Source organism: Pristiophorus japonicus, chromosome 1 (genome assembly GCF_044704955.1).
Source record: "Pristiophorus japonicus isolate sPriJap1 chromosome 1, sPriJap1.hap1, whole genome shotgun sequence".
Taxonomy (NCBI): Eukaryota; Metazoa; Chordata; class Chondrichthyes; family Pristiophoridae; genus Pristiophorus; species Pristiophorus japonicus.
Window position 1 is genome coordinate 462287007 of NC_091977.1, and position 19589 is coordinate 462306595.

The 19589-nt window shown below is 47.3% G+C and overlaps 1 protein-coding gene across 1 annotated transcript in view; it reads left to right on the forward strand.

The window, feature by feature from the left end:
- necab1 (N-terminal EF-hand calcium binding protein 1) overlaps positions 1-19589 on the forward strand; it is a 388139-nt gene that overhangs the window by 254623 nt on the left and 113927 nt on the right. The window lies entirely within an intron of this gene.

Sequence of the window (19589 nt, forward strand, 5' to 3'; positions counted from 1 at the left end):
CCTTGCAATGTTGCATTGATCTGTACCAAAGTGCTCTCCAGCGCAGTGGTAGCAGTGAATTACAGTTGGGCCATGAGAGGGATAATGGCGAAAGGGGCCATGGAAGTGGGGACTCCACTCAAAGTGCTTGCACTTCTCACCCACAGCCCACTTGTCAGTCAATACCCCACATGCTGTCTCGTGTCCCAATGGCTGATTCTGCCCTTGCACAGGTGCAGGTGGAGAAGTCATTGGCGCGACGCTCATGGGCTCCAACACCCAGAGGACATCGGCCAAGAGCATCTCAGCAGTCAGAGCAGGGATCTGAGCAGTCTGCCTCTACCTCTGCTTATGCCACAGAGGTTGCACCATGTAGAAGTAGCAGAAAATGGAAGAGTTAAGTTTTGTAGTTGCACAAGGATTATGTACATGGGTATCTGAGAAGATGTTGTTTTGATAATTGTTTATTCTTTACTTAGATCACATTAATTTTATGCTTTTTCACCACTTATCCATCTTGTCCATTCTTGGATGCTGGGTGGTAAGAGGCCATCTAAGTTGTTTGATGATGAATCTGAGGACATGAATTGATTGCAGGATTACTTTGTGTCAGTGGTATTGGTGGGGGGGGGTGGCAGGAGGAGAGCAGGAAGAGTGGTGTTTGCATTTCCTTGTGACATGGGTCCACTGGTGCAACCTAAGCAAATCTTGCATTAATAAGGGCATCCCTTACATTCCGGGCAGCAATGCGAGCAGCTGAGGATGTATCGCCCTTCGCCTCTCCTTCCTCTTCCTCCTCCCTCTCCGAATCGTCGAAGGAGGATCTGAGCTCTTTGCCTTGTTCCTCCTGCAGATCCAAGCCTTGCTGTTGCATAACCACAACCATTTTGGAGACCCTGGCTGGTGCATACTGAAGGTTGCCTCCAGTTCTGAACAGGCACCTGAAGCTTGTTCAATCATACATTTTGTGGTGATATGACATTCATTGTAGTGCTTTTGGGCTTCAGTGGTTGGGTTTCTTACGGGTGTCGTAAGCCAGGTCTGTAGTGGGTATTCTTGTCGCCTAGCAGCCACCCTTTAAGTCTGCTTCCAGTTCCAAAGAGATCAGGGAGCTTGGACTGCCACAGGACAAAAGCACCATGTCAGTTGCCTGAGGATGTTACGCAAACCTGCATAAACATCTTTTTGTGGTTGCACAAATGCCCTTGCATTTGACAAATACTCCTGGTTGCTTGGGGGTGCCTGGATTGCTACATATATGTAATCAATTGTGCCTTGCACCTGTGGGATGTGAGCCAGAGCCGCAAAGCTGAGCGCTTGTTCATTCTGACTGGCATTATTGCTGGCAAAGCTGACATAATTGGCGACCCTGGCAGAAACTCATGGACAAGATGTTAACGTCAAACCCGTGTTGAAATATCACTCTAATTGAGCAATTAACATATAGTACTTGACAACCACCCTCTACCGAGGCGGGTGTGCGCATGTGGCCTAACTTGCTCCAGTTTAATGTGGAAGTCAACGGGTTGGAGCTGGCTTCCCGACGCGATGACATTTTCCCCTGTTTTAACCCCACGCGCTCTTCCAGGTTATAATTCAGCCCAATGTAAAGTTAGCAGAGGCAGCCAACAGGGCAATATTTTAAAATTATTTTCAGAGTAGGATTTTTATGGCTGTTCCATGCACTCAGTTTCCATCAATACACGCTGATAGCATTCTAAATGTGTAACAAAACCAAGTAGTTAAGACATCATATCCTGCAAATTACAGTGTGATATTAGCATTAAACAACTTTAATATAGTAAAATGTCTCAAGGCGCTTCACAGGAGCGTTATCAAACAAAATTTGACACCGAGTACATAGAAGATATTAGGACAGGTGAGCACAAAGTTTGGTTAATGAGGTAGGTTTTTAAGGAGCATCTTAAAGGAGATAGAGGTAGTGAGGTGGAGAGATTTAGGGAGGGAATTACAGAGCTTATGGTCTAGGCAGCTGAAGGCACAGCCGTCAATGATGGAATGATTAAAATCGGAGATGTATTGGCCGAAGCATAGAATACAAGAGCAGGAAGGTTATGCTTAAATTGTATAATACTCTGGTTAGGCCACAGCTGGAGTATTGCATGCAGTTCTGGTCGCCATATTACAGGAAGGACGTGATTGCACTCGAAAGGGTACAGAGAAGATTTACTAGGATGTGCCTGGAATGGAGAATCTTAGCTAAGAGGACAGATTGGATGGGCTGGGTTTATTCTCATTTTAACAGAGGAGGCTGAGAGGAGACCTCATTGAGGTGTACAAAATTTTGAGGGACCTGGATATAGTGGATAGTAAGGGCCTATTTCCCTTGATGGAAGGGTCAATCATGAAGGGGCATAGTTTTAAGGTGGTTGGTGGAAAGTTCAGAGGGGATTTGAGGGGAGGCTTCTTCACGCAGATGGTTATGGGGGTCTGGAACTCACTTCCTGGAAGGGTAGTGGATACAGAAACCCTCACCACATTTAAAAGGTACTTGGATGGGCACTTGAAGTGCCATAACCTGCAGGGTTACGGACCTAGAGCTGGCAAGTGGAATTAGACTGGATAACCTCTTGTTGGCTGGTGCAGATGCAATAGTAAGTATTGCAGGGAATCGAATCTGGCCAGGGTGATCTCCTGGACTAGTTTCGATTGCCTGGAAAGAAATTTTCCCAGATTTTTTTTCCCCAATTGGCCTGGGTTTTTAATCTGATTTTTGCCTCTCCCAGGAGATCCTGGTTGGGGTGTAGAATGTTTCGGTGCAAGGGGTCTCGCAGTTGTGTGGGGCGGACTGGTTGGGCTGGGTGCTCTTTACCTTTCTGCCATTGTTCATATGTAACCTTCAGGGCTGCTGATCGAGGGCCGTGTGGCTCTTTGTCGGCTGGCGCAGATACGATGGGCTGAAATGGCCTCCTTCGGCGTTGTAGACTTCTATGTTTCTATGTTTCTATGTGTAAGAGGCCAGAATTGGAGGAATGCAGAGTTCTCAGAGGGTTGCAGGGCTGGAGGAGGTTACTGGGATAGGAAGAGGTGAGGCCATGGAGGGATTTGAAATCAAGGATGAGAATTTTAAAATTGAGACTTTGCCGGATCAGGGGCCAATGTAGGTCAGCAAGCATAGATGATGGGTGAACGGGACTTGATGCAAGTTAGAATACAGGCAGCAGAGTTTTGGTTGAGCTCAAGCTTAAGGAGAGTGGAAGATGTGAATGCAGCCAGGAGAGCATAGGAATAGTCAAGTCTAGAGATAACAAAGGCATAGATGTGGGTTTTAGCAGCAGATGAATTGAGGCAAGGTACTTGGCAGTGATTATGCTATAGAATGACAAAGGGTGGTGGTTAGACTCACTTTCGTTGGAGATGGTCATTATCTGGCATTTGTTTGGTATGAAAGTTACTTTCCACTTCTCAGCACAAGCCCGGATTGTAGTGTATGGAGAAAGAGTCAGACTGAATACTGTGAGCTCAAAGTAAAGTGTGACCGTCGTCTTTTATTGCAGGTCTCCAGAGTGCCTCTCCAACCTGTGAAGCCTTCTTAAATACCTGTGCTCCCAAGGGATTATGGGATCCCTTGGGACTCCGGGGAATGAGCCCTCTGGTGGCTGTACAGAGTAAATACCCAAGTCCACAAATATAACAACATTCCTCCCCGAAGTGAATAGGGTAACTATTTACAATGTGAGTCGATCTGGGGCCCTTCTTGCCCTGGTTGATCATCTCGGTGTGAAAGCTGATGTTGTTGAATCATTTGTTGGGCCCTCACTGGGCTGCTGTGCAGCTGGCCTTGCTGGGCTGCCTGGTGTGTTGGGCCCTGCAGGGCTGCTGTGGATGATGGGTTCTGCTTTGTGGTCAACCGTGGTGTCGGTTGCCATTGGTGTGTATGTTAGGGGATCAAAAAAGGTAGGGTCCAAGGTGGGTAGCTCAAGGTAGTCCGTGAATCTGAGTTTGATTTGGTCCAAGTGTTTCCGGTGAATGAGTCCATTTGAAAGTTTGACCCGAAACACCCTGCTCCGCTCTTTGGCCATGGCAGTGCCGGGAAGCCACTTGGGACCTTGTCCATAATTTAACACAAATACAGGATCATTGACTTCAATCTCGCGTGACACATTTGCGCTATCATGGTACGCACTTTGTTGTAGCCGTCTGCTCTCTACCTGTTCATGTAGATCAGGGTGAACTAACGAGAGCCTTGTCTTAAGTGCTCTTTTCATGATCAGTTCAGCAGGTGGGATCCCAGTGAGTGAGTGTGGTCTCGTGCGGTAGCTAAGCAGGACTCGGGATAGGTGAGTCTGCAGTGAGCCTTCAGTCATCCTCTTCAAGCCTTGCTTGATGGTTTGCACTGCTCTCTCTGCCTGACCATTGGACGCTGGTTTAAACGGGGCAGATGTGACATGTTTGCTCCTGTTATGGGTCATGAATTCTTTGAACTCAGCGCTGGTAAAACATGGCCCGTTGTCGATCACCAGAACATCAGGTAAGCCGTGAGTGACAAACATGGCCGCAGGCTTTCAGTAGTGGCAGCGGACGTGCTAGCCGACATTATCTCACATTCAATCCACTTGGAGTACACAAGGAACATTTTACCCAAGAATGGGCCTGCATAGTCGACGTGTACCCTAGACCACGGTTTGGAGAGCCAAGACCATAAACTTAGCGGCGCCTCCCTGGGTACATTGCTTAACTGCGAGCGTGTATTACATCTGTGAACGCAGGACTCTAAGACCGCATCGATACCGGGCCACCACACGTGAGATCTGGCTATCGCTTTCGTCATTACGATGCTTGGGTGGGTACTGTGGAGGTCATTGATGAAGATATCTCTGCCCTTCTTGGGGACCACTACTCAATTGTCCCACAGGAAGCAGTCTGCCTGTATAGACATTTCATCTTTGCGCCGCTGGAATGGCTTTATCTCTTCCTGCATTTCCACTAGTACACTGGACCAGCTCCCGTGAAGCACACAGCTTTTGACTAGAGATAATAAGGGGTCCTGGCTTGTCCAGGTTTTGATCTGCCGGACAGTGACGGGTGATTGCTCACTCTCAAATGCTTCCATAACCATGACTAGATCTGCGGGTTGCACCATTTCTACCCCCGTGGTGGACAATGGCAGCCTACTGAGAGCATAGGTGCAGTTTTCTGTGCCTGGCCTGTGGCGGATGGTGTAGTTGTATGCATACAACGTGAGCGCCTATCTCTGGATGCGGGCTGGTGCGTTGCTATTTATCCCTTTACTCTCGGAAAACAGGAATATAAGTGGCTTATGGTCAGTTTCCAATTCGAATTTTAGCCCAACAGGTATTGATGCATTTTCTTTACCCCATAGACACACGCTAACGCTTCTTTTTCAATCATGCTGTAGACTCCTGGATGCATAAGCAACCGGTTGCAGTTTCCCGAAATCATTTGCTTGTTGCGATACACACCCGATGCCATATGACGACGCATCTCATGCTGGTACCAAACACTTACATGGATCATATAACACAAGCAATTTGTTTGAGCATAACAATTTTCTCACTTTTACAAAGGCATTTTCTTGGCTTTTGCCCCAAACCCATTTGCCCCCTTTTCGTAGTAAGACATGTAATGGTTCTAGCAGGGTGCTGAGACCCAGTAAGAAGTTACCAAAGTAGTTCAAGAGTCCCAGAAATGACCACAGCTCCATCACGTTCTGTGGCCTTGGTGTGTTCTCGATTGCCTCCGTCTTCGCGTTGGTGGGCCTGATGCCACCTGCCGCAATCCTCCTTCCCAGGAAGACACATGGATTGTTTTAACCTGAGCCCCACGCAGTTGAGCTGACTAAGAATCTCCTCCAGGTTCTGTAGGTGCTCGACTGTGTTCCGACCTGTGACCAAGATGTCGTCCTGGAAGACCATGGTGTGCGGGACCGACTTCAATAAACTTTCCATGTTTCTCTGCAATATCGCCGCCGCTGATCGGATTCTGAACAGACATCTGTTATAAACAAAAAGACCTTTGTGCGTGTTGATGCAGGTGAGGGCCTTCGATGATTCCTCTAGTTCCTACGTCATATAGGCTGAAGTCAGATCCATCTTCGTGAACGTCTTTCCTCCCGCCAGCGTTGCAAAGAGGTCGTCAGCTTTTGGTGGTGGGTATTGATCCTGCAGGGAGAAACGCTTGATAGTTACTTTGTAATCGCCACAGTTTCTGACGGTGACATCTCCCTTGAGGACTGGGGCAATAGAATAGACTGGGACAATAGAACCACGCTGAACTCGACCAGTGAGATGATGCCCTCTCTTTGTAGCCGGTCTAGCTTGATCTCTACCCTTTCTCTCATCATGTACAGTACTGTTCTCGCCTTATGAAGGATGGGTCCGCCCCCGGAATTAGGTGGCTCTGCAGTTTTGCTCCTTGGAATTTCCCGATGCCTGGTTCGAACAGCGAAGGCAATTTGTTTAAGACCTGGGCACACGAAGTGTCGTCAGCGGGCGATAGCGCTCGGATGTCATCCCAGTTCCAGTGTATCTTTCCCAGCCAGCTCCTACCGAGCAGCGTGGGACCATCGCCTGGTACCATCCAGAGTGATAGCTTGTGCACTGCTCCATCGTAGGAGACCTTTACGGTAGCACTGCCGATTACAGGAATCAGTTATTTTGTGTAAGTTCTTAGTTTCATGCGAATTGGAGTTAAGACTGGCCTTGAGGCCTTGTTGCACCACAACCTTTCGAAAGTCTTTTTGCCCATGATGGACTGGCTTGTGCCCGTGTCCAGCTCCATTGACACCGGGAGTCCATTTAGTTCAACATTCAGCATTATCGGGGACAATTCATGGTGAATGTGTGTACCCCATGTGCCTCTGCCTCCTCTATCTGAGGTTCTGTTTCGTCGTGATCCCCCTCTGCAACATGATGGTTCGCAGGTTTAACAGTCTTAGCAGCTCGCCTGCACACTCGTTGGACGTGTCCCATTGTTCCACAGCCCTTGCAAAACGTACCCTTTGAATCGGCATGAATGGAAACGATGATCACCCCCACAGCGCCAACAAGGTGTTAATGGCCTTGCATTCATCACCCTTGATGGTGGACTCTGAGACATCTGCGGACATGTAGTTGCAGGTATGTGTGACCTGCCCTGTACATTACGATTCGAAAACAACATCATGTTGTTCAAAGTACTTGTAGCAGCACTTGTGTGCTGAGAGATTTGCTTAGTATTTTCACTGGTGGCAATGAACGCCTGAGCTATTGCGATGGCCTTACTCAAGGTTGGGGTCTCTACAGTCAAAAGTTTGCGAAGTATGGTTTCTTGGCCAATGCCAAATATGAAAAATTCTCTGAGCATGTGCTCCAAATGTCCTTCAATTCGCAATGTCCTGCAAGGCGTCTTAGCTCGGCGACATAACTCGCCACTTTCTGGCCTGCAGATCTTTTGTAGGTGTAGAACCGGTACCTCGCCATCAGAATGCTTTCCTTCGGGTTCAAATGCTCTCGGACCAGTGGCACAAATCGTCGTACGATTTCTCCGTGGGTTTCGCTGGAGTGAGCAGATTCTCATGAGGCCATACGTTGGTGCCCCACAGACGGTGAGGAGGATCGCCCTTCATTTGGCAGCGCTCTCTTCCCCATGTAGTTCGTTGGCCACGAAGTATTGGTCGAGTCGCTCCACAAACATTTCCCAATCATCTCCCTCCAAAAATTTCTCCAGGATGCCCACTGTTCTCTGCATCCTTGGGTTCGCTATCTGTATCTCATCGCCAGTTGTAGTGTATGGAGAAAGAGTCAGACTGAACACTGTGAGTTCTAAGTAAAGTGTGACCTTAGTCTTTTAGTGCAGGTCTCCGGAGTGCCTCTCCAACCTGTGAAGCCTTCTTAAATACCTGTGCTCCCAAGGGATTATGGGATCCCTCGGGACTTCGGGGAATGAGCCCTCTGATGGCTGTACAGAGTAAATACAAGTCCACATATATAACACGGATGTTGTCCAGATCTTGCTACATGCGGGCATAGACAGCTTCATCTGAAGATTTGCGAATGGAGTCACATCGGGGCTGAAATTCAGGCCCGCCGGAAAGCTGACGCACTTACGATTTTTAAAATGTTTTTACCACCATCTCGGAAGAGCTCTATTCTTGATCTTTTTTTTCCAAGCAGACCGGAAGTTGGTCATAATGGGGGCAGAAGTATGGGGGTAATTGTTGGTAAGGGGCGGAAGTGGGGGCAGGACGGAGTCTCCGCCGCTGCAGTGGTGATGTCAGTGCGCGTGCACGTGTGCGTCACCACGTCTCTCCTCTCATTTAAAGGGGAGAGAAGCAGCAAATTTTTAGCTTTGGCCACTGGGCCGACAGAGAAGGTTTTGGCTGGGACAGTGGCCTGGCACCCAAGAGGGGGTGCCAGGCTGCCTGTTGGCGGCCCGGCCGAACCCAGGGCCATAATTGTTTGGTCGATTGGGAAGTCGGCCAGCAAAAAAAAACATGGCGGCCGTGGCAGTGTGCCCACCCCTTGAAGGGCCCCCGCGATGCAATGGCTGACACACATAAAACAAGGTGCACCAACAGAAAAAGCTGTCGGGGGAAACACGCAGCAGATCATCAATTTTTTCAGGTAAATTTCACACGGAGTGGGATGGAGATGCGGGAGATCGGTGGTGTGCGCTTTGATGATGCACTTGTGGTGGTATGCAGCAGTGGGATGGAAATGGGGACTGCCCGAAAAAGCCCCGAACCAAATTCGGATCGTGGCATCTAATCGATTGCAACGCGGCGGCCACTCGATTCCGCCATATGGCCGCCACAAAACGGCGGTAACGGGCCTTATCCGGACCCTGAATTTTGGTCCCATCATCTGCAGTCTGGATGGAAGGTCATTGATGAAGTAGCTGAAGATAGTTCTAGGTTGATGCCTTCAGGAATTACTGCAGCAATGTCCTGGGGCTAAGGTGATTGTCCTCCAACAACCACAACCATTTTCCATTGTGCCAGAAATGACTTCAGACAATGGAGAATTTCCCCCCAAACCCTATTGACTTCAGTTTTACTGGAGGTCCTTGGTGTCTCACTTGGTCAAATGGTGCCTTAATGTCAAGGACTGTCGCTCTTACCTCACCTCTGGAATTCAGCTCTTGTGTCAATGCTTGGACTAAGGTTTTAATTAGGTCTTTAGCTGAGTGGTCCACTGACATTTAAGACTGGATGTTGTAGAGTTTCAGAGGTTTGACCTGATCTGTTGGTTGTGAGATTGCTTAGATCTATCTACAAGTTGCTATTTTCGCTGTTCTGCCTGCATGTCATCCAGTGTTGTAGCTTCACCAGGTATGCACCTGGGGGAGAAATTTGTGCACACCAACAGAATTGCTGGTGTCACAAGCAACTTGAGTAAACGGCTGCCCAAAATGGTCGAGCGCTGACGTTGAAAAATTGTCTCTGGAGGTTGCCGATGTGGAGCGCAGCACTAACGTACCATGCAAGGCTCCGCTGGTGGCGTTAATGGAGGCCTCCAACCCGAAGTTGCCATCCACAGTCGGCGTTGCTGCTTCTTCCAGTTTCTGGGAGCAAGGCTGTGAAGTTTGCAAGGCATTGTGGACAATTAAAGGGGCTATGAATTAAAGGGGCAATGTCTTCAGAACTAATAAAAATGAAAATCAAATGGAAAAAATCAATTTTCAGCCCTTACTGCCCTTCAAAAATATCAAGAACATAAATATTAAATATAATTACCAAATAACAGTCTAAAGCTGAATGGTTTTCCACACCTAAAAAATGGTAAAAGTGCTTCTGCACTAACACAAATGGCTCAACAAGCAAGAAAAGGGACACATTGGGATGCACATGCAGCACACCAGCTTTGTGCAGGGGGTTAGCTCTTCAAGACAGGTCCTCTAGCCACAGGCACTATGAGGCCCTCCAAAAAGAATGATGTGGGACAACATCACCGAGGCTGTCACTGTCAGCAGTGTCGCCCCAACACCTGGCTCCAGTGCCCAAAGAAGCTTCATGACCTCAGACCACTGGTCAAGGTCAGTGAATGCATCTTCAAAAGCCATCTCCTACCAACTGCATCACTAGCCTCACACACTACTCAATGCATGACTCCCCCCTTCCTCCATCCGATCAATTAACCACCAAGAATCTATATCAATCACAATGCACATCTCCCATTCCTAGCCTCACCTCAACCCCTTTGAGGCAACGGTGCTGGCTATTCTTGACAGGGGCATGGCTGAGCCCTTGGCCAGAGGTGGGGTTGAAAGGATAGAAGATGCTGGTATCCTAGAAGATAAGAAATAGGAGAACATAAGAAATAGGAGCAGGAGTAGGCCATTTAGCCTCTCGAGCCTGTTCTGCCATTCAATAAGATCATAGCTGATCTGATCATGAGCTCAGCACCACTTCCCTGTTCGCTCCCCATAACCCTTTACTCACTTATCGCTCAAAAATCTGACCATCTCAGCCTTAAATATATTCAATGACAGCCTCCACAGCTCACTGGGGCTGAGAATTCCACAGATTTATAACCCTCTGAGAGAAGAAATTCCTCATCTAATTTCTAAATGGGCCACCCGTTATTCTTAAACTATGCCCCCTAGTTCTAGATTCCACCATGACTGGAAGATCCTCTCTGCATCTACCTTGTCAGTCCCCTCAGTATCATATGTTTCAATAAGATCACCTCTCATTCTTCTAAACTCCAATGAATATAGGCCCAACGAGCTCAACCTTTCTTCATAAGTCAACCCCTTTATCTCAGAAATCAACCTAGCGAACCTTCTCTGAACTGCCTCCAATGCAAGTATATCCCTCCTTAAATAAGGAGACCAAAACTGTACACAGTACTCTAGGTGTGGCCTCACCAATACCCTGTACAGTTAGAACTGAATTTCTCTGCTTTTATACTCCAACGCCCTTACAACAAAGGCCAACATTTCATTTGCCTTCCTGTTTACTTGCTGTACGTGCATACTAACTTTTTGTGTTTCATGTACAAGGATCGCCAGATCCCTTTGTACTTCAGCATTTTGTAATTTTTCTCCACTTAAATAATAATTTTATTTTTTATTTTTTCTGCCAAAGTATATAACCTTACACTTTCCCATATTATACTCCATCTGCCAGATTTTTGCCCACTCACTTAACCTTTCTATATCCCCTTGCAGATTTTTTGTGTCCTCACAACTGGCATTCCCAACCCATCTTTGTATCATCAGCAAACTTGGTTACATTGCACTCGGTCCCTTCATCCAACTCATTAATATAGATTGTATATAGTTGATGCCCCAGCACAGATCCCTGTGGCATCCCACTAGTTATTGTGGACCATTTATCCCGACTCTCGGTGCTTTCTGTTAGTTAGCCAATCCTCTATCCATGCTAATGTAGTACCCCCAACCCTGTGAACTTTTATCTTGTATAGTAACCTTTTATGTGGCACCTTGTCGAATGCCTTCTGGAAATCCAAATAATTACATCCACTGGTTCCCCCTCATCCAACTTGCTCATTACATCTTCAAAGAACTCCAACAAATTTGTCAAACATGATTTTCCCTTCATAAAACCATGCTGACTCTGCTTGACTGTATTATTTTTTTCCAAATGTTCTGCTGCTGCTTCCTTAATAATGGACTCCACCATTTTCCCAATGACAGATGTTAGGCTAACTGGTCTATAGTTTCCTGCTTTCTGTCTGCCTCCTTTTTTAAAAAGGGGCATTACATTTGCGTTTTTCCAATCCGCTGGGACCTCCCAAGAATCCAGGGAAATTTAGTAGATTACAACCAATGCATCCACTACCTCTGCAGCCACTTTTAAGACCCTAGGATGTAAGCCATCAGGTCGCGGGGACTTGTCCACCTTTAGTCCCATTATTTTACCGAGTACTTCTTTAGTGATAAGTTATCCTCCTTCTGGCTTTCCCGCCCTCCCCTAACCACAACTCCACACTTGTGCCTTCCTCATTTCACACACCCAAGAAATGCAGACTGCCCAACCAATGGGTGACCAAGAAGAGGGAGAGGAGTGTGAAGAAGAAATACTGTCACTTGACTTCACACTCCCAGCCATCAGCTCCTCAAGGTCGACCAGCAAGGCCATTTGCAGTGTCCTTCACTGAAAGTCAGCAGCCTTTCACCAGCCATGTTGCAGTCACTGGGGTAGCACTGCATGACATCAGTAGGATAGACACACAAGCTACACACAAGACAATCACTAATAGAATGCATAAGGGTGATGAGTTGATTTCTTGATGTCATATTGGATGGATAGATGTATAAAGTTGGATTGGAAAGTGGTTTGTGGTGGCTTTGTGATGGCTTGTAATTCAGCATTGTGGCTAAGAGAATGCTGTTATGGTTTGTAACAGAGGGAAGATAAGGTGTTGGACTAATATTGAAAGGGAAATTCGTGTTGTGGTCACTGCTACTGCAGGCAGATGATTCCATCCTGGATATCCCAGCCATGAAGGAGCTGTCTGGGATGCATCCTTCCATCTGCTTCCTTCTCTTTGGCTTTCTCCTCTTCTGCTTAGAAGCATAGAAACATAGAAACATAGAAAATAGGTGCAGCAGCAGCCCATTCGGCCCTTCGAGCCTGCACCGCCATTCAATATGATCATCACTGATCATGCAACCTCAGGACCCCATTCCTGCCTTCTCACCACACCCACTGATCCCTTTAGCTGTAAGGGCCACATCTAACTCCCTTTTGAATATGTACAACGAGTTGGACTCAACAACTTTCTATGACAGAGAATTCCACAGGTTCACAACTCTCTGGGTGAAAAAGTTTCTCCTCATCTCGGTCCTGTATGGCTTACCCCTTATCTTTAGACTGTGACCCCTGGTTCTGGACTTCCCCAACATCAGGAACATTCTTACTGCATCTAACCTGTCCAGTCCCGTCAGAATTTTATATGTTTCTATGAGATTCCCTCTCATCCTTCTAAACTCCAGTGAATACAAGCGCAGACGATCCTGTCTCTCCTTATATGTCAGTCGTGCCATCCCGGGAATCAGTCTAGTGAACCTTCACTGCACTCCCTCAATAGCAAGAACGTCCTTCCTCAGATTGGAGACCAAAACTGAACACAATATTCCAGGTGAAGCCTCAGCAAGGCTCTGTACAACTGCAGTAATACTTCCCTGCTCCTATACTCAAATCCCCTAGCTATGAAGGCCAACATACCATTTGCCTTCTTCACCGCCTGCTGTACCTGCATGCCAACTTTCAATGACTGATGTACCATGACACCCAGGTCTCGTTGCACCTCCCCTTTTACTAATCTGCTGCCATTCAGATAATATTCTGCCTTTGTGTTTTTGCCACCAAAGTGAATAACCTCACATTTATCCACATTATACTGCCATCTGCCATGCATTTGCCCACTCACCTAACCTGTCCAAGTCACCCTGCAGCCTCTTAGCATCCTCCTCACAGCTCACACTGCCACCAGCTTAATATCATCTGCAAACGTGGAGATATTACACACAATTCCTTCATCTAAATCACTGATGTATATTGTAAGTAGTAGGATCCCAGCAATGAGCCCTGCGGCACCCCACGAGTCACTGCCTGCCATTCTGAAAAGGACCTGTTTATCCTGACTCTGCTTCCTATCTGCCAACCAGTTCTCTAGCCACATCAGTACATTACCCCCAGTACCAAGTGCTTTAATTTTGCACACCAATCTCTTGTGTGGGACCTTGTCAAAAGCCTTTTGAAAGTTCAAATATACCACATCCACTAGTTCTCCCTTGTCCACTCTACTAGTTATATTCTCAAAAAATTCTAGAAGATTTGTCAAGCATGATTTCCCTTTCATAAATCCATGCTGATTTGGACTGATCCTGTCACTGCTTTCCAATGCACTGCTATTTCATCTTTAATAATTAATTCCAACATTTTCCCTACTACTGATGTCAGGCTAACCGGTCTATAATTACCCATTTTCTCTCTCCCTCCTTTTTTAAAAAGTGGTTTTACATTAGCCGCCCTCCAGTCCATAGGAACTGATCCAGAGTCGATATAGACTGTTGGAAAATGATCATCAATGCATCCACTATTGTTGTACTTCATCCATGCGATATTTAAATGTCTGCCATTGCCTATCCACCATCAACCCTTTAAGTATCATTCTCCAGTCTATCCTAGCCAATTCACGTCTCATACCATCGAAGTTTCCTTTCTTTAAGTTGAGGAGCCTAGGCTCTGAATTAACTGTGTCACTCTCCATCTGAATGAAGAATTCTACCATATTATGGTCATTCTTCCCCAAGGGGCTCCGCATGACCAGATTGCTAATTAATCCTCTCTCGTTACACAAGACCTAGTCTAGGATGGCCTGCTCTCTAATTGGTTCCTCAACATATTGGTCTAGAAAACCATCCCTTATACACTCCAGGAAATCCTCCACCACAGTATTACTACCAATTTGTTTAGCCCAATCAATATGCAGATTAAAGTCACCCATGATAACTGCTGTACCCTAATTGCACGCATCCCTAATTTCCTGTTTGATGCCATCCCCAACCTCCCTACTACTGTTTGGTGATCTGTACACATCTCCCACGAATGTTTTCTGCTCTTTGGGGTTTCGCAGCTCTACCCACATAGATTCCACATCATCCACGCTAATGTCCTTCCTTACTATTGTGTTAATCTCCTCTTTAACCAGTAACGCTACCCCACCTCCTTTTCCTTCCTGTTTGTCCTTCTTGAGTATTGAATACCCCTGGATGTTGGGTTCCCAGCCTTGGTTACCCTGGAGCCATGTCTCTGTAATCCCAATTACATCATATCCGTTAACAGCTATCTGTGCAGTCAATTCATCCACCTTATTACAAATGCTCCTCGCAGTGAGACGCAGAGCCTTCAGGCTTGTTTTTTTAACAATCTTTGTCCTTTTAGAATTATGTTGCAATGTGGCCCTTTTTGATTTATGCCCTTGATTTCTCTGCCCTCCACTCTTGCTTTTCTCCTTCCTACCTTTTGCTTCTGCCCCCTTTTTACTTCCCTCTGCCTCCCTGCATAGATTCCCATCCCTCTGACATTTTAGTTTAAACCCTCCCCAACAGCACTAGCAAACACTCCGCCTAGAACATCGGTTCCGGTCTTGCCCAGGTGCAGACCATCTGGTTTGTACTGGTCCCACCTCCACCAGAACCGGTTCCAAAGTCCCAGGAATTTGAATCCCTCCCTCTTGCACCATTCCTCAAGCCACGTATTCATCTGAGCTATCCTGCAATTCCTACTCTGACTAGCACATGGCACTGGTAGCAATCCTGAAATTACTACCTTTGAGGTCCTACCTTTTAATTTAACTCCTAGCTCCCTAAGTTCAGCTTGTAGGTCCTCATCCCATTTTTTTACCTATATTGTTGGTACCTGTATGTACCACGATAGCTGGCTGTTCACCCTCCCCCTCCAGAATGCGCTGCAGCTGCTCCGAGACATCCTTGACCCTTGCACCAGAGAGGCAACATACCATCCTGGAGTCTCGTTTGCGGCTGCAGAAACGCCTATCTATTCCCCTTACAATAGAATCCCCTATCACTATAGGTCGCCCATTTTTCCTGCCCTCCTGTGCAGCAGAGCCACCCATGGTGCCATGAACTTGGCTGCTGCTGCCTTCCCCTGATGAGTCATCTCCCCCAACAGTACCCAAAACGGTATATCTGTTTTGGAGGGACGTGACTGCAGGGGACCCCTGCACTACCTGATGGTCACCCATTCCCTATCTGGCTGTGTAACCTTTACCTGCGGTGTGACCAACTCACTAAACGTGCTATTCACGACATCCTCAGCATCGCGAATGCTCCAGAGTGAATCCATGCGCAGCTCCAGTGCTGCAATGCGGTCTGTCAGGAGCTGCAGCTGGATGCACTTCCTGCACATGTCGTTGTCAGGGACAGTGGAAGTGTCCCTGATTTCCCACATAGCACAGGAGGAGCATGACATGGGTCTGGGCTCTCCTGCCATGAATTAACCCTTAAATTAACCCAATCAGTAACAACACCAAAGGTTCCTTACTGATAAGAAAAGAAAAAGATAAAGAAAAAGAAAAACTACTCACCAATTGACTAGCCAATCAGTTACCCGCTTGACTGTGACATCATACTTGATGTCTTTCTATTTCTTTTTTGCCTTTTGAACCTGAACCTGCTCTCCCTCTGTTGAGAAGCTCTCCTGACTGCCGCCCTTTGTGGGCCTCGCTCTCCCTCTGTTGAGCTGCTCTCCCGACTGCCGCCCTTTTATGGGCCTCACTCTCCCTCTGTTGTGCTGCTCTCCTGACTGCCACCCTTTTATGGACCTCGCTCTCCCTCTCTTGAGCTGCTCTCCCGACTGCCACCCTTTTATGGGCCTCGCTCTCCTCTTCCTCTTCTGTGTCTTCCTCTTTCCTCTGCAACCGGATGGTTTAACTCTGAAATGCCAGCATATAATGCTGGAAATATTCAACAGCTCAGGCTGCATCTTGACCTGATCCATGAATTCTATTTCCCTCTCCACGGATGTTGCCTGATGTATTGAATATTCGTAGCCTTCCTTTACCATCTGAGGCCTTGCAAGCGTCCAGCAGAACTCCCTACACACTTTAAAAAACTTTTATTATCTATAGTAGCAAGCCACTCCTTCAATAAAATTTTAAAAACAGTACAAAACTTAAATTAAATCTTACCTGAATGATGTGTGCGTCCATTTAAGAGGTGCAGACATTGCCACTGTCAGCCTACTTTCACACAGGGTTTACCTAGCGTGCTTAGGAACCAGCACTGAATTCAGCACTAAGGTCGAAGTTCGGATTAGTGATGTTAAGTTGGTGTTGCACCCCAATTGACATCACTACACCACCATTTTTTTGCTCCAGGGTGCTGCCAGTTACCGGTAGCACAAAGGGAAGGATGAAAACAGTGGCCGCCGCAGGACCCACCACGAGCTGGCGAAAGAGTGGTGGCTGGTGTTTTAGCGCCATTAAATTGTGCTACAGAGTGGCGCTATGGAGATTAATTTTTAGTCCCTTATTTCCAGGTAATGCTGGTGCTACTCTTGACATGTTCTTCTACATTCCTCAGTGAATCAGGGATGGTCATCTGATTTGATGGTGATGAAGAAATGAGGGAGAAGTCAGGTTATGAGATTACATAATCTGGTGGTATACAGTTCTGCTGAGGATGATGGTCCACAATTTCTTGTGGATGCCCAGTTTTGAGCTGCTAAACCTGTTCTTGATCTATCCTATTTAACATGGTGGTAGTGCCACATGATGTAGGATGGCCTCTGTGTGTAGACAGGATTTGGTCGCCACAATATCTGTCCAGTGGTCACTCCTACCAATGCTTTCATGAATAGATGCATCTGCGACAGGTAGTTGATGAGGATGATGTCAAGTAGGTTATTCCCTCATATTGCCATTCTCACAATCTGCCACAAGCTCAATGTGGCAGCTATATCTTTCAGGACTCTTTTAGCTTGGTTAGTGGTAGTAGTACTGAGCCACTCTTGGTGATGGACATGAAAGTCCCATACCCAGAGTACATTCTGTGCCCTTGCTACCCTCAGTGCTTCTTCCAAGTGGTGTTCAATATGGAGAAGTACTGATTCATCACCTGAGGGAGGGTGATAGATGGTAATCAGCAGGGGGTTTCTTTGCCATATTTGACCTAAAACCATGAGACTTCAGGGGTCAGGAGTCTATGTTGAAGATTCCCAGGGTCACTCTTCCTGATTGTATACCACTGTACCCCCACCTCTTGTGGGTCTAGTCTGTCATTCCCCAGATGTTAGTGAGGATGACTTTGGTTAATTGGGCTGATTGTCCCTTTGTTGTGCACTGATTCGGTGTCAAGCAGCTGAGTGATCCATTCTAAGCCACTTCAATGGGCAGTTAAGGGTTAACCACCATGGTGTGGGACAGCAACTAAAGGGCATTAGTGAACCAGTTGGGTTTTTATGAATAAAAAAATAATAAAGAGAGAAAAGATGGATTATGAGAGTAAACTAGCAAGAAATATTAAAACAGATAGTAAGAGCTTCTACAGGTATATAAAAAAAGAGGGTAGCTAAAGTAAATGTTGGTCCCTTAGAGGATGAGACTGGGGCATTAATAATGGGGAACAGGGAAATGCAGAGACATTGAACAAATATTTTGTATCGGTCCTCATGGTAGAAGACACTAAAAACATCTCTATAATAGATAATCAAGGAGCTATAGGGGGTGGAATTTAAAACAATCTCCGCCCCCCCCCCGCTGGCTGTGCTGAGCAATTGCGACCCAAGCTCCGCCCCCCGCAGGTTTCGCAGCGCCACGCCACAGGACCACAGGGATCCAGGAGCGGCTAAATTATCCCAGTAAGTTTTCGGCGCGTTTTCTCCACCATGAAGTCGGCGCTCCACGTCTAACTACGCTGCTCTAAGCGGCTGGGGAAATTTGGGCCCATAAAGTTAGTATGCAACTACAGCAAATAATCAGGAAGGCAAATGGAATGTTGGCCTTTATTCCAAGGGGTTGGAGTATAAAAGCAGGGAAGTCCTGCTACAACTGTACAGGGTATTGGTGAGACCACACCTAGAGTACTGTGTACAGTCTTGGTCTCCTTATTTAAGGAAGGATCATCATCATCATCATCATCATAGGCAGTCCCTCGGAATCGAGGAAGACTTGCTTCCACTCCTGAAGTGAGTTCTTTGGTGGCTGAACAGTCCAATACGAGAGCCATAGACTCTGTCACAGGTGGGACAGATAGTCGTTGAGGGAAGGGGTGGATGGGACTGGTGCCTGCGCTTGATTTCTGCATGCTCTTGGCATTAAGACTCAAGGTGCTCAGCGCCCTCTCGGATGCACTTCCTCCACTTCGGGCGGTCTTGGGCCAGGGACTCCCAGGTCAATGGGGATGTCACACTTTATCAGGGAGGCTTTGAGGGTGTCCTTGTAGCGTTTCCGCTGCCCACCTTTGCCTCGTTTGCCGTGAAGGAGCTCCGAATAGAGCACTTGCTTTGGGAGTCTCGTGTCTGGCGTGTGAACTATGTGGCCTGCCCAGCGGAGCTGATCGGGTGTTGTCAGTACTTCAGTGCTGGGGATGTTAGTCTGGACAAGGACGCTAATATTGATAAGCCTGTCCACCCAGGGGATTTGTAGGATCTTGCGGAGACATCGGTGGTGATAATTCTCCAGCAACCCGAGGCATCTGCTGTACATGGTCCATGTCTCTGAGCCTTTCAGCAGGGAAGGTATTACTACAGCCCTGTAGACCATGAGCTTGGTGGCAGTTTTAAGAGACTGGTCTTCAAACACTCTTTTCCTCAGGCGGCCGAAAGCTGCACTGGCGTACTGGAGGCGGTGTTAGATCTCATCGTCGATGCCTACTCTTGTTGATAGGAGGGTCCCGAGATATGGGAAGTGGTCCACGGTGTCCAGGCCCGCGCCGTGGACCTTGATGACTGGGGGGCAGTGCTGTGCGGTGAGGACAGGCTGGTGCAGGACCTTTGTCTTACGGATGTTTAGCGTAAGGCCCATGCTTTCGACTATCTCTTGGAGTTCAGCCTCTGTATGTGCGCAGACGCAGGCGTTGTCCGTGTACTGTAGCTCGACGACAGAGGTTGGGATGGTCTTGGACCTGGCCTGGAGACGGTGCAGGTTGAACAG